Source organism: Marmota marmota, unplaced genomic scaffold (genome assembly GCF_001458135.2).
Source record: "Marmota marmota marmota unplaced genomic scaffold, marMar, whole genome shotgun sequence".
Taxonomy (NCBI): domain Eukaryota; kingdom Metazoa; phylum Chordata; class Mammalia; order Rodentia; family Sciuridae; genus Marmota; species Marmota marmota.
This window is the reverse complement of record NW_026000196.1, coordinates 5521698-5536145: the sequence shown is the minus strand read 5'-3', so window position 1 is coordinate 5536145 and position 14448 is coordinate 5521698. Positions and strand designations below refer to the sequence as shown.

The 14448-nt window shown below is 45.4% G+C and overlaps 1 long non-coding RNA gene and 1 other non-coding gene across 2 annotated transcripts; both read left to right on the top strand.

Annotated features, from left to right (window-relative positions):
• The first annotated feature begins 6 nt into the window (after positions 1 to 6).
• LOC125612485 lies at positions 7 to 13354 on the top strand. The gene is made up of 3 exons (XR_007342840.1): positions 7 to 234; positions 817 to 1137; positions 13131 to 13354. It is a non-coding gene; the product is annotated as an uncharacterized LOC125612485 (long non-coding RNA).
• Trnar-ucg lies at positions 305 to 377 on the top strand. Its single transcript has one exon. It is a non-coding gene; the product is annotated as a tRNA-Arg (tRNA).
• Positions 13355 to 14448: the final 1094 nt, after the last annotated feature.

Here is a 14448-nt window from a genome sequence, read left to right as displayed (position 1 = left end):
CGCCAGGTAGTGTGTGGCCTCCGACGACCAGTCCGCCTCGCTGGCAGCCGCAACTTCCCGTCTGCGCCCCGCTAGGTCCCGGGGCCGCCTGAGAAGCAGGCGGGAGACTCCCAGCGCGACCAATAGGAAGACCGCCAATGGAGCGGTCCGCCCGCGGGGGGAGAAGGGCACTTCCGGGCGGGTCCTCCCTGCGGAACGCTGGGAACCGAGGTTCAACCCCCCTCCAGGAAACAGGTGGGTTGGTCTCAGCTAACCAGTGGGCTTATGACACTGTATGTTGTGCAGAGCGTTCTTTGTAGCTAGCGGCCGCGTGGCCTAATGGATAAGGCGTCTGACTTCGGATCAGAAGATTGCAGGTTCGAGTCCTGCCGCGGTCGGGAGGAGCTGGTTTTCAGTTTTTAGTTCATACTCTGCTCCAGTTGAGACTGCAAGTGTTCTCGCTCATTTCCCTTCTCTCCCTGAAACCTGGGAATCTCCCTCCATTCAATCATTCCCAGCGCCCCACTGTGAAGCCCCAGGCTTGTTGGACTCCCAAACATACCGTGGCCAGCAGACCTACCCAGGTGGAAGATTGTGGAGAAGACGCACATCCTTCCCCTTCTTTATAATCAATTGATAGATGGCAGGGGCTAAGGTGAGCTCTAATCAGCCCAAACAATCCCACGCCACCTCTCCTTGTCCTGGGAGGTTTTAATGAGGAGAAACGCTAGGTTTCCTGGGTTCTGCCCACAGGTCCTGAACTACCCCGCCCACGCACAGTCAAGGCATGTCCCCTTCAGGTGGTGTCAAGTTTTGGTATGTCGTCTTTTGCTCCAGGTGCTTCTGCTCTCAGCACTTCGTGGTTGGTAAACTGAAAAGTACCGCTCACAATAAGGCCTATGAGAAATAAGGAGAGCCTCCGGGCCGGAGTCTGGAGATCTAGCTGCATAGATGAAACGAAGGCTCACAGCACATTAGTCCACTACCAACCTGTGCATGTGACTGGACCTGAAAAGTCGACCTTTTCCGGGAGTGGGTACTGAGGCCCTGCGGGCTGATGCCAGACCAGGCTGCTCCTGCCACCAGGAGGGGCAATGGGAAGCCCTGGCCTACTGGCATTGAGCCTGGATTCCTCCATACACTGCTCTTTTCTTTAAGGTATGAAATAGATTTCATACACTTTTTTAGGTGTACTTAATGTACTCACAGTGTTTTGTTTTGTTTTGTTGGCGGGGGCGGATAGGATCAACTGGAAATGCACGGTTTGTAAGGTGAGAGGGGTTTTCTGTTTGTTTTCCCATAACCTTGTACATTGACAAGTTTTTACAAAATGCCTAAGGCAAGATTCTCAACATAAATAATTTTTACTTTTCTATTCCCTTACCGAAACTTAGCATCCCCTTCAGTTATGAGCTGAGACAAGCAGCCACAGTGGTTTTAGATATACCTGTGACTTTCTCTCTAGTAGCAATCCCAGATATTTTCATAACACATCAAATTGCTGCAGATTTTTCAAAATATTGTTTACATTCATCTTACAATACTTCATGATAGCATAGTTACCAGGCCACCATCTAGAGCCTGTGATTTAATGAGTTAACACAAAAGCACATGTGTTATGTCACCTATTTGTTCCTTCCTAACATTTCATTGTTTGGTTTCCTACATAATCCTGTGTGTTTTATGTATTTAAGAACATTTGGCCTAATTGTCCCTTCAGAGGAGATGCTGTTATTGGCCTGTGTGGTGTCCACTGGGAGAACAATCCTGCCTCTAGAGTCTGTCTTAGGAGATGGCCATCAAAATGCCCTCCCCTCTGGAGTCTGATGCCCTCACTCTGGAATTGGAATCTTCAGCAAGGACAAAAATGGTTGGCACTCATTCCTGCTGAGGAAGGGTGCTGGAGGAATAGGCCCTTCCTGCCAAGTTGCATCTTATTTCCAGGTCTTTCTGTTCAAAGTTCCTCCACTTTCCGTCCTTTTCTGGGAGCTCCCCTTAACCTAGAAAAGTCTGTCCTTACTGGTAATCCTTGAGAAAAAAAGACACATCTCCCTACAGTCCCCCAGACCTCTTCCCCACATAAGAAGGGACAAACTTCATTAAGACCTTGTCCCCATCAAAACACTCCCTCAAAGCATGTACCTCATTTGTAACTAAATTATGATCGTTTTAAATCTCCCCCTTCTATTGCTGTCAATTCCCACAGGGACTGGCCTTGTATCTCATTCTGTGACCTGTTCAAGAACTTGGTAATAATAACTGCTGCCTACTACTAGTATGCCAGGTCCTGTTCCAAGGGCTCACTTTGGGCTCTATAGAAATACTGGCTTTATTCCCTTTTATTGATGAGTCAATCAAAGTACAGAGAGGTCAAGAAGCTTGCCCAGAGCCCCATAGCTGATAAGTGGTAGAACTGGGACTCGAACACAGACCAGCTCCAGGGTCAAGTATATCAATAAGTGTACAGCACGGCACATACACTCTGAACTCCTGGTGGGCAGCATGTCCTGGTGCTAAGGATGCAGGCTGGGGAAGGCTCTGCCTCATTGCTACTGACTAGAGAACCCCTCCCTTGGCAGCGGCTTCTCCAGGATCCCTCTCTTGTACTTACTTCCTTGACAATATTCCTCCGTGTTTGCCAAGCCCCAGCTTCAGTAGCCTCTACCACAGAAAGAAAATATCTTTGCTTCATATTTGTCAAGAGTTCCATTTCCAAATGAACCAGACTGAACGCTTTCAAGTTTCATCTCATTTAATCCCCTCTCTAATCCCATGAGGTAGATACTGTTATTAATTCTTTCACAGAGAAGAAAAGAAAGGTTCTAGTAAGAAGTAGAAGGTTGACTCATCCAAAGAGCATACAGTGAGTCCTCAGCCTAATTTGAACCGAGCACTGTATGATTCCAAAGCTACCAGTGTTTCTGCAAGCCCGCTAGACAGAGAAGGAACTTTGGGAAAACAAAAATCCCACTCTGATTGGCGACTGACCCACATAGGAATGTTTTGCATAACATCCTAGGAGCTAATAATTGCCCTCCAATAGCTGTCAGAAAGCAATCTGGGAACTTACTCATGTTTTCCTCCTTTGCCCTGGACCAACGGGACCACTAAGGGAGTTGAGCAGGAGGACCTGTATGAGGAGATGGCAGAGGGTGTTAAGGGTCGATTTTTGTTTGTTTGTTTGTTTTTGTTTTTTGGACCCAGGGATTGAACCCAGGGGTGCTTAACCACTGAGCCACATCCCCAGAATTTTTTAAATAATTAATTAATTTTAAAAAATATTTTATTTTTTAGTTGTAGTTAGACATAGTACTTTTTTTTTTATTTTTATGTGGTGCTCCTTAGTATCCTGGTCTGTAAAATGGGGCACATTTTACAGTAGCAACCTCACAGAGTTGCCACAAGGGTTCACAGAGGTCTGCATATAAAGCATTGAGAACAGCATCTGAGTAGTCAGGTCCTGCCTTGCTGGGCCTCAGTATAGTCCTGAGCCTCAGAATAGTCATACGGGGTAAAATCAGTATGTGGCTTCATGACCAGTATATGATATTCAGGATGAGAGGTATAGACTATTTTTAAAAGATGATCTAGTTGGTTGGATAAAGTTTAAGGGCAGGTAAAAAGAGAATTTATGATGGAAATTCAAGTAACTTTTTGGTGATTGGGAAGCTTCCTGATGAGAAGAAATGGGACCCTTTCCATTTTTGTATCTCTAGTTATAGAACCTGACACAGAGAGGAGATGTTTGCTGTTCTTTTTCACACCAACAGTCATCTTTCTGCAGCTGCTGGCCAGGGCTGAGGAGCTGACTTGGTCCTAAGAGTCAGGAACAGGGCTTATTAGCTATGCTGGGCTGATTTGGGCCTTTCAAAAAATTAACAGTACTTCCTTCATATTATAAATATTGAAATTTTCAATGACAAGGGCCTCTTTTTTGCTTTAACTAATATAGACTTGATTTTCTGTCACTTGTGATGGAAAGAGCCCTTACTGATTGGGTATCCATGAAATATTTGCTGACCAAATTAATGAGCTTTTTTTTTCCTGTCTGTCTGTCTATCTATCTATCTATCTATCTATCTATCTATCTCTATCTTTTTGATACTGGGGATTCAATCCAGGGGTGCTTTACCACTGAGCTACATCCCCAGCCCTTTTTATTCTTTTAAAACAGTCTTGCTAAGAAGCCTAGGCTTGCCTTGAACTTATGCTCCTCCTGCCTCAGCCTCCTGAGTAGCTGGGATTATAGGAATGTGCCACTGCACCTAGCATGAATGAGCTTTTTGTTTTTTAAATGTCTTGAGTTAAATTTTACTGAAGGAAATCTCACTGAGATAAGACTAGTCTGTACATAAGATTCTTCCACATAAACAGTGCTTTGCAGTTTGCTGTTTGTAAACTCTTATAATTTCACCTTAGCTCCCCAAGGATCTAGGGTCCTGGAGCTGTCAATGATACAAGTAACTATTTTTCAAAGAGACTCAATAGATATTTTATCATAAATTGAAAACGCCTATCACTCATCGTGTACAATTTTAATATATGCAACTACATATTACTATACAATATGTAATTTATATATTAGAATATATAACGCAATATATATCATTTACTTTAACATGTAAAATTTAAAAATACCAAATATTGGTTAAAAAAAAAAAGTCAACCAGTTTACATAACTCCATACCTGAAAATAATTTTTTTCCATCAGGAGAAATAAACACTTCCTTTTTAAAAATTTTTTTTTCTTTTTTAGTTGTAGTTGGACACAATACCTTTATTTTATATATTTTCATGTGGTGCTGAGGCTCGAACCCAGGGCTTCAAGCGTGCTAGGTGAGCCCTCTACCTCTGAGCCACAACCCCAGCCCTGAGCACTTTCTTAACAGGGTATAAAAAAGATCTATTCAGTTAAGTTCTCTTAGCTTAAAAGGTCAATAAGACAATTTAGTTTTAACATTTTGGATGATAGAACTGGGGGTGCAGCTCAGTAATGGAGCACTGGTCTAGCATGTTTTAGGCCCTGGGTTCCATCCCCAGCTTTAAAAAAAAAGAAGAAAATTAGCTGGGTTTAGTGCCAAACAACTATAATCCCAATGATTCAGGAGGCTGAAGAAGGAGAATTGCAAGTTCAAGACAAACCTCAGCAATTTAGCAAAGTCCTAAGTACTTAGCGAGATCCTATCTCGAAATGAAACCAAAAAAAAAAAAACAAAAAACCGACTGGGGATGTGGCTCAGTGGATAAACAACCTTGGGTTCAAAAAAATAATAATAGTAACTCCAAGAATCTCAATCTACTGTACTGCCAACTCCGGTTCACTTTTGTACACTTTTTTATCACACACTAAATAAATATTGACTTTTAGAAGTGACATTTTGGTCAATTGCTGGAAAAAAAATCTCTATACAGGTAGACACCATAAGGCTCCATCCCTGAAGCCATGTCATCTGGGCACATATCCTCCCAGATGGAAGAACCCTTCATTCCTGAGGGATGGAAAAGTCCACGGTCTCTGAGACCTAGCCGGTCCCTGCGACCTTTTTGTGCATTCCACTTCCTGAGCTGTCACAGCTAGACAGGGCGAGCCCAACTAGCAGTGCCCTCTATAAGATGAGCATAGTGCCACCCACACTATGAGCACAGCTTTGACCTTCAGCCCTGACCTACACCTGCTGGGTCCTGCAGCAGTCCATTTCATGTGCCCAAGGTGATAAGTGGGTTTCTTTTTCTTTCTTTCTTTCTTTTTTTTTTTTTTAGTTATAAGTGGACACAATATCTTTATTTTATTTATGTGGTGTTGAGGATCAAACCCAGTTCTTCATCGATGGTAGGCGAGCACTCTACCTCTGAGCCAAAATCCCAGCCCCATAAGTGGGTTTCTTGCAATTTGTTTGTCACAGATTTTTAGCTTAAAATATCAGCCATACTGAATATAAATGGGATGAGAGAAATGTGTATTTCTCTCTTGCAGAGACATTTCCATTGATGAGTAAATTGGGCTAGATTCTCCAGGTCAAGCATGCTTGTGGAAATGACCTTGCCATTCTGTTAGAAGGGGACATGCTCCCATTCCCTCCCCGGAACAAAAAGCATTTTAATCATCCATCCATGCAACAGGGGAAAATGAGAACAAGATACTATGGGGAGGTATTTACAGGTGGGGAGCCTCTTCTCCCAAATTCTATGTTCAGAAGTATATGGCTGTGTGGCTTTTGCATTTAATTGTCAGAATTGAAAGAGAAGATTCTGTCTTTTGTTCTTCAAGTAAAACAATGGAGCCAGGAGGAACACATCTGTCATCCTAGGGGTGAGTGGGCAGGATGAGGCAGGAGGATAACAAGTTCAAGGCTAGCCTCAGCAACTCAATGAGGCCCTATCTCAAAATAAACAATAAAAAATGAGTTGGGGATATAGCTCATTGGTAGAGTGTCCCTGGGTTCAATCCTTAGTACCAAAAGAAAAATAATGGACCAGTTTGATCATTGTAAAAAATTGTTCCATTTGGATTGGCTTATATTTATTTATCTATTCCTTACTTTCTTCCAGAAAGGTTTTCTGGTGGTACTGGCTAATTGTGATCATGTAGGCATTACTGTCCAAGTTTAAGGCAGGGAAGCCCCTCAAGTTGGCATCTGCTGAAATCAGCAGCCACAGGTCCTATTAGGGGGTTCACAAGGGCTTGCCACCCCTGTATGCCCCAAGGAAACTGGTGATACTCCCCTGACCACAGCTGCTAGACCCAGGCAGGTGCCTGAGCCAAGATAATTGTGGACCAGCCAGGCTTGAGAGGGAAACCAATCATCAGTGGAGTTAGTCTCGTCAGTAGGGATGATTCAAGCTGAATGGTGACAAAGCATCCCAATTGTGTCTTCTTTCAGGAAGAAGGGATCATAGCTGTTCCCAATCGAGAGGACAAGCTCAGGGTCACCAGAGCTGCTGCTGCATTGCGTGATGATGCAGCTGGCAGAACTTCCCAGCCTTGGAAGCTCAGGCAGTTCTCCCCACAATGCTCAGGGCATCACAGAGATGCCAAATCAGCAGTTCCAGAAATGGCCGTGACCTTGACCAGGGCAGGGTGGTCTCTTTGTTAGAGGGAGGGCTCTGTGGCATTCTGGAGGCCCCACTGAGAGGTCATCCTCTAGCCCTTGCAAGGATCTGCTCTCCTGCACTAAGTCACTTTCTAATTAAAATATATAGAAAAGTCCCTCTTTCTTGAGGTTGAACCCTCACTGATCCCAATACCCTATTCTCAGCTCCCCCTGTACCTGCTGTATGGGTCACATGATTGTTTTACTTTCTCCACCAACAAAGCATGAGCTCCCCAAGGGCAGGGCTGAGTCTGGGTTCTACTGTGTCTCCATTCCTTGAGGTATGGCTAGCTCAAAGGAGGGACCCTATCAGTATTTCTTGAATGAATACATGAATCTCCCCAGGGAAAATAAATTTTTTTTAATTCTGTACCCATTGTCTCATTCTGTTTATTTCAAGCAAAAAGAAACATAATGCAGGACTTTACTATGTGAATAAAGATGGAAGGGCTGGAGGGGTAGATGTCAGATGGTGACTTACATAAGTTCACAATGTCACATCTATAATCTGGATCCAAATTCTGAAGGAAAGAAGACCACTGTCTTGCTTCAGCTACCACTGTTGCTGCCACCATGACATAAAGCCAGTGACAGTAAGTGATACGTGCAAGTGAGCTGCCACAGTCTGGTTAGCCAGAGCTTGCTGACCTGTGCCAAGGCCATATGAGTGTTCATAGCAGCATGTAGTCACAACCAGACCCTTGCCAGAGCATCCGGCAGCCTTCTACCTCATAGGGGAACAGAGAAGAGGCTGGGAATGGAGGCCAAACTCCAACAAATGATATCTGGCAGACACAGCCATACAACTGTATCTGCACCTCTTCTGCCTCGTCTAGGATATGGGAGTATACACGCTGCCTTCCTGTGCCTGGCTCAGGGTCTATCAGAGAGCATGTGCTCCATTAATGTCTTTGGCCAAGTCACTCATATTTTCCATGGGTTCCCAGGGTTAGGGATCCAGAGTTGCTGCCTGGCTACTCATAGAACTGCCAGAAACCCACCACCAAGCCCCACTTGTCCTCCCAGGGAAAAGAGGCTGCATGCTAGGGCCTGGGACCTGAACTGTATCCATCTCTGGGACCAGCAGCATCTTAGAAAGCAAAGGATTTGCTGGGCCTGGTGGTTCACACCTGTAATCCTAGCCACTCAGGAGGCTGAGTACGAGGCCAGCTTGGGCAACTTAGTGAGAACCTGTCTCAAAACAAAAAATTAAAAGGCTAGAGATCTAGCTCAGTAGTAGAGTACGCCAAGTCCAAGTCCAATCCTCAGTACCAAAAAAACAAAACAAAACAAAACAAAAACAAGCAAAGGATATAGCTCCCAGAGGGTGATAAGGCATATTGAGGGGAGGTAATTCTGGGGAAAGCTGTAACCCCAGGAATCCACAGGAAGAGAAGACAGGTTAGCCACCCCTCCGCATGTTTGTAAAGAAACACAGTGGCTCTCAAATGTCAGAAAAAAAAAATTAAGCGTAGCTAGTATCTGAGAGGCAGGAACCCAGGGACATGTAACTTGCTGAAGATTGAGCCCCCACAGGAAGGGTCAAGGAGCCAAAATGACTGTCCTGACCTCCCAACTTGGAAATACCCAACCCTCAACTCTGGTGGCTGGTGGAATCCAGCTGTTTTGGTTTGTCCTCATTCAGGGGCTCCTGATTGGGTCTGCAATCTGTACCTGGCAAAGAGGAGTCTCTGAGGACCCATTCAAGTTCATCTAGCTTCATGCCAATCCTGGGTTTAATGGTCTGCAAAGAGACCACAGGGGAGGCCACGGTCAGGCTGGAGCCTGTAAATCTGAACCTGAGCTCCACCAGGTGAGGGCAGCGGGGGAAGACTTGGAAAAGCCATCAGGCTTCTAGTCCTTGTCAGGAATGGCATCTTATGTATCGTCCAGGGACCCCCAGAGCCAGATGGGAGCAGCAAACACTAGCTCTTGGTCATCTTCAGGCCTCACCTCCACCCTGAAACTTCTGAGGGGGGCTGAGGCTCTACCCCTTCCCAGAAGCACCGGAAATCAACACCAGTGATACCTCTAGGTAGAGGGACACAGTGAGGGGATGACAGGGTGGGGGGACCTTGTATTTAAATCCTGTTGTAGCTTCCAAATTTTGAATTATGAACTTGTTGCCTGTTCAAAAATAATACATTAGGGACTCGGGGCATGGCTCAGTGGTCAAGCACTTGCCTGTCATGTGCAAGGCCCTGGGTTCATCCAAAATACACAGAGAAGAAGGAGAAGACAAGAAAGAAGGCGGAGTCCAGCATGATAGCTCACACCTGTAATCCCAGTTGATTCCAACAATTTGGTAGGTTGAGGCAGGAGGATCACAAGTTGGAGGCCAGCCTGGGTAACTTAGTGAGACCCTGTCCCAAAGGTCTGGGGATGTGTTTAGTACTAGGGTGCCCCTGGGTTCAATCTCCAAGACAAGAAAAAAAGAGAAAATTGTAAGGGTTGGGGGAAGAGAAAGAAAACAAAGAAGGAAAATAGAAGGAAAGGAAGAAAGAAGGAGGAAAAAAAAAAAACAGTTATTTTCTCTCTCCAGAATAGTTGATAGACTTCAGGCTGGGGTGTGTTCAAGTCACTTCGATTCCTCCCTGGGCCACATCTGTGTTGTTACACCCCCTCCCCAAAACACACATACTCCTGCTTTCCACATGCAGCCCCCAAATAGATACAGCTCCCACCTAAGCCCCAGGAAAGCAGCTAAAGGTGGCAAGTGATCCCAGTGGTGCTCATCAGAGACTCTGTCTAGACTGTGTGTGTGTGTGTGTGTGTGTGTATGTGTGTGTACACATGTGGGTGCATGTGGTACTGGGGTGTGAACCCAGGGGTGCTCCACCACTGAGTTGTATCTCTGCCCTCCACTCCCATCCCCCTTCTTTTGTTGTTATTTGTTTGCTTTTAATTTTGAGACAGGGCCTCATTTTGTTGCTGAGGCTGGCCTCAAAGTTGTGATCCTCCCACCTTGGCCTCCCAAGTAATTGGGATTACAGGCATGTGCCACTGCTCCCAGTTTAGAACTTTTACAACTACTTAGGAAAGAGTCAAATCTCAAAGCTGAGTGGATGCAAGGTTAGGTTAGAGCATCTGGGCCCAGTGGTTTGGAGAAAGGTGGTCTGATCTGTAGAAAGAAGAGAGAAGAGTCACACAAGACCCCAATGGGATCAGATTCCTGTTGTCCCTTCCCTTTCTGCAGTTTGGCTATAAGTGCCAAAATTGGTTTGAATTAGATTTTTGGTGCTTATAGCCAAAGAATCCTAAGTGATTGGTCTTCCCCTCAGTAAAATAACAGGGCGCAGTAGGGCTGCTAGTCTGTCAGGGGCCGGTGACTTTGGCCTAGGTGTTCCAACACCATTGTCCCCCAAACCTTGGGATGAACCAGGATTTGGCCTGGCTGTGGTGGCCCCAGCTTAGGGGTAGAGGGACCTTAACCTTCCCCCTCCCCAATGTCAGGTGGACTCGCTCCGTCTCAGCATCCAAGAGGTTGGGCCAAATGAAGAGAAGCAATTTGGCTGCCCCTCTGGCCCAGTCCTGCCATCACTTGACCTCTGCTGGACTGTCCAGCTCAGAGGGGAGGTGAGCACACAACCAAAGCCTCCTCTGAGTAGAGAATGCGCACATGCCATCACAGTTAAACCTCATGAGCTCTGAAAGGTCGTTATTTTCCCATTCTAGAGATGAGGACACTGAGTCCCAGGGAGATGCAGTATCATGAGCTTCAGAGTGCACAGCTCGGGCTGGTGTAGCCAGGACGCAAACTCCTCTCCTCAGAGACCTTCACTTGGCCATGCTGCAGGGTCTGCTGCTCTTTGGGAGGCCCCTGAACCCCTGCAGGATCTCCAGACAGACCCAGGAAGGGAAAGGCATCCGCTCTTTTCCAGTGGCTCAGCCACCAGGAGTCCTAAGGCTGCTGGCTCCATGGACCTTTGTATGAAGTCTCAAGCTGAAAGGCTCAAACCCAGAGCAGTGGGCCACTCCACTGCTACGTGGCCTCACACGGGGGCCTTCTGAGAACCTCCATTCCCTCATGAGCAAAACAGAGAAAAGGCTTTCTCTACCTCCCTCACGGCCAGCTGACCTCAGGTGAAAAAGCCTGAGGACACCGCGCTGCTCCCCTCTGGTGTCCATTCTGGGTGCCTTTGAGCTTAAGGGCTGTGTCCTCTTCCCCTTGCCAGCCATGCCCCATGCCAATGGCTGACTCCTGAGACCAGCCAAGATGCTGACGCTTTAGTTCTGCCTAAGGGACCCGAGCAGAAAATGGAGTTAACCGGAAGTGGAAGCTCAACATCTCTCCCAAATTCCCAGTTGTTTCTTTTCTTTTCTTTTTTTTTTTTTTTTCAGTGACCAATATTTTTCTGTGTTTTTTTTTTAACCAAAACACAACCTCCCCCCAAAAAATTAACTGAAGAAATTTTAGAAAATCCATAAAACTCAGCATATAGTCAGGGTTTATTATTCACAGATTTGGTATCTGTGAATTTGCCTACTCTCTCACATTTATTTCCGACCCTAAAATCAATATTTAGAGTGCATTCACAGCTAAAGACATTCAGTGAGTGGTTAAAAAACAAATAAAACGTGTGTGTGTGTGTGTGTGTGTGTGTTTGAGTGTGTGAGCGAACACACTATGAACTGAATCCAGCACATCGTGCAGCCTAGGCTAGGCAAGTGCTCTACCACTGAGCCTCATCTTCAGCCCTAGAGTGGTGAAGAACCTGAGAGGTTGAACAATTTTGATGTCTGCCTTCTATTTCAGCTCTTGAGCTGTAAAAAGATGTACTTTTTGCATCCTATTCCAGACCACTTTTTTTTTCACATTTTGTGCTTTTTTTTGTTGTTGATTTTGCTATTGATGATGGGCCCCCAAGCATAGGGCTGAAGTATGCCTAGTGTTCCTAAGTGCAGAGTGGCTGTGATGTGCTGTTAGTTAGATTTCTGTTGCTATGACAAAATGCCTGAGACAATTAATGTTAAAAGAGGAAAGGTTAATTTTGGCTTACTGCTTCAAAGGGTTCAGTCTAAGGTCACTTGGTTCCATTGCTTTTGGCCCATGGCAAGGCAAAATATTGTGGAGTACATGGTAAAGTAAAGCTGTTCAAATCATAACATGGGGAAGCAAAAGAGAGAGAAAGAGCAAGGGGTAGAGTCTCAATATCCCTGTTAAGGACACACCCCTAGTGACCTAACTTCCTCCCACTAGGTCCCACCTCTAAAGGTTTCACAACTCTCAGCAGCACAAAGGCTGGTGAACAGCCTTCAACACATGACCTTTGGGGGACATTTAAAATTCAAACCATAACATGTGCCTGACAGACAAATGCTTGTGTTAGATGATCTAAGCTTTGTTCAAGAAGAAGTTACAGAACTGTCAGTCACGAGTTCAATGCTAGTGAATCAACAATATGTATTAAGTAACATGTTTTTAAACAGAAGCATGAAGGGTAAGGTGGGACACACCTGTGATCTCAGGGACTCAGGAGGCTGAGACAGGAGGATTGCAAATTCAATAACTTAGCAACACCCTGTCTTTTTTTTTTTTTTTAAAGCGAGAGAGAGAGAGAGAGAGAGAGAGAGAGAGAGAATTTTTTTAAATATTTATTTTTTAGTTTTCGGCAGACACAACATTTTTGTTTGGTATGTGGTGCTGAGGATCGAACCCGGGCCGCATGCATGCCAGGTGAGCACGCTACCGCTTGAGCCACATCCCCAGCCCAACCCTGTCTTAAAATAAAAAATAAAAAGGGATGGGAGTTGTAGCTCAGTAGTAGAGCACCCCTCGTTTCAATCCCCAGTACTAGGGGAAAAAAAAATGTTGCCACCAGGGGCTCATGGAAACTTTATCCTATATTTCTCCTAAAAACAATGGTTCAGTATTTGCTAATTTGGTGTTCATGGGAACTTTATAGAACACAACTACAACAAATAATGAAAATTGTTTATTAGTCAGGATGCTCATAGTGTTCAGCTGAATGAAAGCTGTGGGTTGCAGAATACTGGGCATAACATGAAAAACAAATCAAATAAAGCAAAGAGTTGTTTTTTCTTTTTTTCTTTTTGAAGGCCTCCATGTGTGCATCCCTACTTCGCTGGAACATGGAAAAGACCACAAAGAGATTGAACCCAGCTTTCCTTTATGGAGGGGGAACAATACGAGGGGATGATGGTTAAATATTTTCTTTACACGCCTCTGTTGTTTGTTTTGCTTTGAGAGTCATGGGCCATTTTTGTAATTTTCTTTTCTTCTCTTTCTTTTTTTTTTTTTTTTTTTTTAGCAGTGCTGGGAATCAAACCCAGACCCTCGTGCATGCCAGGCCAGCACTCTACCACTGAAGTATATCCCCAATCTCATTTTTGTAAATTTTTTTCAAGTTTCACACAATGACCATAGAAGTCGGAACTGGGGCCCACAGGCATAGCTCAGTGGCAGAGTGCGGGCCTAGGGTGTGCAAGGCTCTAGGTTGATCCTCAGCCTGGGGAAGGGCCACAACTTTGTCCTAGGCCTTTGCGCTGGTGGCACCACCCTGTGGATGCAGCTGGAATTGCTTTGATGATCCTGAACCTCTTTTCTGGGATCTGACCAGTGACCCCAACCCTCACGCCCAGGTATTCCTCAGAGCCCCTGGAAACATCTCACATGAATTCAGGAACAAGTTGCAGAGTTTGTTGACCCATCAAGACCTGTTGGAATGCCAGCAGGTACCCAGAATGCACTCTGATTTCCCAGCTTCTTGTTTGAGAGATGAAGGACAGCTATTCCCAAGACCACAGAGAATTTCCAAGGATGGACACCAAGAGTGGTTAAAGCTGGGGCCAAATCCCGGCTCTACCACTTCTTAGCACTGTGTAAACGTCGATGGGTTATTTAACCTCATTTCTTCATCTGTAAGATGGCGACATCTACCTGTGCTACCTGTGCATTAAAATCAAACCATCATGGCGCACACCTATAATTCCAGAGGCTTGGGAGGCTGAGACAGGAGAATTGCAAGTTCAAAGCCAGCCTCAGCAACTGTGAGGCACTAAGCAACACAATGAGACCCATCTCTAAGTAAAATACAAAATATGGCTGAGGATATGGCTCAGTGGTCGAGAGCCCCAGAGTTCAATCACTGATACTCCCCCCTGAAAAAAATCAAACCATCATCAGAAGGTGGTGGCACATGCCTGTAATCCAGCAGCTCGGGAGGCTGAGGCAGGAGGATTGTGAGTTCAAAGCCAGCCTCAGCAAAAGGGAGGCACTAAGCAACTCAGTGAGACTCTGTCTCTAAATAAAATACAAAGTAGGGCTGGGGATGTGGCTCAGTGGTTGAGAGCCCCAGAGTTCAATCCCCAGTACCCTCCTCCCCCAAAAATCAAACCATCTGGCAAATACCTACCC